Source organism: Cupressus sempervirens, chromosome 1 (genome assembly GCF_028749045.1).
Source record: "Cupressus sempervirens isolate cs-2001-9-10 chromosome 1, ASM2874904v1, whole genome shotgun sequence".
Lineage (NCBI taxonomy): Eukaryota > Viridiplantae > Streptophyta > Pinopsida > Cupressales > Cupressaceae > Cupressus > Cupressus sempervirens.
The window spans coordinates 164546101-164550279 of NC_143118.1; positions in this window are offsets into that span (position 1 = coordinate 164546101).

The window sequence follows — 4179 nt, forward strand, 5'->3', positions numbered from 1 at the left end:
AGTAGCAGGCTTGACAGACTCCTGTAGATGAACAATTCTATTATCCATAGAAGGAGGACAAACTGGTTCCTTAGGAGCAACATTGTTTTTACTTGACCAATTTTTCCTTTTCTTAGTAATAGTTTGAAACCCATCTATATCCACAATGCTAGTAACAGAGGAAACTATCAAAGATGGGGATTGGCCTTGTGATAGAGGAGGAAGAATGTGAATCAACAATAGGAGGAGGAGAAGAAATGGGATTAACAGTAGTGGAGTCAATGATATTGGGGGTGAAAGGGGTATTCGAGGGAGCATTTGAAGTTTTAGGGTTTTTGGGAGGTTTATTCTTAATAATTGGGCAATCTCTTCTAAGATGCCCCTCTTTTCCGCAGAGAAAACATGCATTTAATCCTCCCAAAGTTTCAACAAGGCAAGAAATAACTTCATCCATAATGCAAATGGTGACCTCTTTAGGAATATCATTATTAGGTTTTAGAGCAAGAAGAATCCTGGCGTCGAGGTAAGGAACTAGCTATAGTCTTGTCAAATCATCCATGCACAAGAATCTGCCAAGGGGTTCCACAAGTTGTGGAATGAATTTCCAAAGAAAAGGAGGAATGTTTTTTATAATGACCTATCTGGGGGCTGAAAGAGCAATAATTTCTTCAAGATTAGCTTCAGCACTCCAAGCCAAAGCTCGAAAAGTGGTATTACCCACATTCCAAAACTCTTTCTTAAGAACTGCAAGTTGAGAATCAGGGTTATTGAAAAAAAAACAAATAGACCTCTTTGAATCTGACGACAAAAAGAAATCTAGTAACCAAGCTTAAGATTCCAATAATTATAAAACCAGTCATCTAAAAACTTCCTTGCAATAACTTTATCTATTTCAACTGTAGAGAAAAAGATGGTGGTATTCCTTAGTCATTCTTTTTCATTCTTAATCTCAGTCAACATTTCATGGTTAGGAAAAACATGAAACACAGAAGGGTCTCCAAGCTACTTACCATTCACAAGGACTTCAGCATGGGGAGATTTGGTGAAGCGAGCACCAGAGCCCACCACAAGAACCAAACCTGAAACCACCTCAAAGAAGGATTTAGGTTTACTACTAGTGGTTTCATTGCCTCTAGTAGTATTTCTACCATTATTATTAGTGGCATCCAAAATATTCATGGCATTAATGGAAACATTCAGAACAAAGGAAGTAAATGTGGAATTAAAACTAGAATGCTTGGGAGAGGAATGTTTGCACCTTGGGCCATCCTTACCTGACAACGAATGCTCAACCTTACCTTTTATTTCTGCCACCTTACCATCTTCTCAATCACTAAGAAAGGAGGTATTGCTAGCTTGCTTTTTTGTTTGATCTTGGTTAGACATATTGTACGGGAGATATGGTTTGCATTCTAAAGAAATTATTATATGGACTGAAACAAGAACCTAGAGCTTGGTATGTGAGGTTGGAAAAACATTTCATTAGTTTGTGATTTGTAAAAGGTAATGCAGTCAGAAATTTGTATTCAAGAAAGAATGAAGATGGTTTATAGATTATTGTAGTATTTGTTGATGACATCATTTTTTGAAGTAATGATGAAGCTAGCAAGACATTTTCAGAAGAGATGAAGAAAGAATTTGAGATGCATATGATTTTTTAGATGAAATACTTCTTGGGATTGCAATTGTTTAGAATAAAGATGACAATTTCATATCACAAGAAAAGTATCTTAAGGATTTATTGAAAATATTTGGATGGGAAAATTGTAAACCTATTGGAATGCCTATGGTGATTGGATGTAAGTTGTCAAGAAAAAATAAAATGCCTAGTACATTACAAACAAGATACAAATCTATGATTGGAGATTGCAATATTAATTAACACATATCATACCTTATATAGCTAATGTAGTTGGAATTAAGGTAAGATTAAAATCAAATACTAAAGAGACACACCTTGCAATCGTGAAAATAAATTTTAGATGTTTGAAAGCAACATTAGATTATGGCCTATGGTATGCTAGGTCATATCATTACACATTGTGTGCATATACTGATGTTGATTGGGTAGGAAGTGTAGATGACAAAAATAACACCAGTGGTTGAGCATTTTTCTTAGGAGGAAAGTTGGTTTCCTTGCTAAGAAAGAAATATGATTTCATTTCACAAATTATAGCACAGGAAGAATATGTAGTAGCATCAAACAAGTGTAATCAAATAATTTAGAATGAAGAAAATATTTAAGGATGTTGGAATTTAGTTTATTGTGCCTTTTATTATACATTGTGATAATACAAGTCAATTTATCATGTCAAAGATTCCAGTCTTACATTCAAAGAAAAAGGACATTTCAATTAAATACCATATTTTGAGAGAAAAGGTATTCAAGAACAGGATCATATTGGAGTATGTTAGCACAAAGGAATAGATAGAAGATATGTTTAGTAAAACTTTGTATAAGGATACATTTGAGTATTTGAGAGGTATGCTTGGGGTTATGTCCCAACCTGCTTTAGATTAATTGATCTAGAGAATGCATCAGTCTAGTATGAATCAAAGCACTATTCTTTTTTCAGGATCAAAGATTTTGTAAGTATCTTTAGACAAATGAGATTTTGTAGATTGTATCAAAGATAATTTAGCATAATGACACCTTTTTCATGGATGTTAATGTGGGGAGAGATGAGAATTAAAAACATTCTTTAGGAATGGGGGAGAGTAACACATGAAAAACATTGATTGTTGATCCATGGGGGAGATGTACTTTATGGTTGTGAATAGAACATGGAAAAAACTTTACAACCTATTTCTAAGAGAGGGATATGATTGTAAATTCATGAGAGATATGAATGGGGGAGTAAAGGCAGACAGAGAAGAAATATATTTGGTATTCATAGAACTTCAATGTTTTTCATCATATGTTGTCATCAATGCCAAAGGGAGAGATTGCTAAGCATAAATGATTGACATTGTTGTATGGGAGAGTTTACAGTATGTCAAAGAGATGATTGAGATCTTACATGTTACATTCATGATTGTGTTTGTCATTGATGTCAACATATCATTTTTTTGGATAATTCATCAAGAGTTGCAGAGGAAAATTCATTTGGCAAGGTTCATGATCAGAGGGTTATATTGTGTGAACTTCAAGGAGTATTTAGGAATGTATTATGATTCTATTCTATGATCATGGAAAGAGATATGAATATTTTCATGAGTCACAAAAGATTTTATGGAGACTTCTCTCAGAGAAAGTTTCTAGTAAATAGTTTTTGGTATTTGTGAAAGATATTCTTAGAGAGGTTGGGGATCACTATACGGGCTTGCATTATGGTAGAAGACAAGTTCAGGATGCTATTGCTATAAATTGCAATTTATATAGAATATTTTCATTATCAAAGATAAATATGGTACATTTATTGGATCAAGTACAAGGACAAGAGGTAATATTTTCAATTGAACCCTACTAATATGACATATTTTTTTATAGCTAAAGTGGTATTAGAGCTTGCTCACATTTTTAAATTCTAAGACCTTCAAGTAACATCAAGGGGGTGATTGTTAACAAAATGTTTAGTGCTCTTCTCAGTATTTGTGACAAGGGCTTAACCACCTCCTATGTACTATAAGTTGAGTGGTTGTACTAGGCACTAACACATATCAATATTTTTGTACAATGACAACCCCAATCTAATAGTATCTTCATCTATATTTAATAATATTGAACTACAGGTAGGAAATGGTTGAGAAAGTACTAAATTTTTAGTAGCTTCTAAGCCTCTACCATTACACAAATATTAAACATAGGAAGGCCCTTTCTTGACACTTAAAGAACCATCTCCAACAAGCATTAAAGAAGAGCCCACACTACCAGACCCATGCAAAATCCACACACTCAAACCCACAAAAGACCCATTTGCATACACCACCACATCTCTAGTCATAGTAGCTAAAACCAATGGAATGGTTGCATTAGGATTCACTCCAATACCTATAGAAAAATCATCTATGGTATGTAGATGAGAATCAAGTCCCATTGAAAATTCATCACCCCCAAGTGGGAATGTACTCCCACACATAGGAACCCATTATGCTTTTAAATTTTGATGTGTGGGAACAAAAGTGGCCCACAAAGGATCCATTTGGAAGTTAGGAAATATGTAAAGTTACATTGGGAAAGGTAACACATTTTTCCTAGTT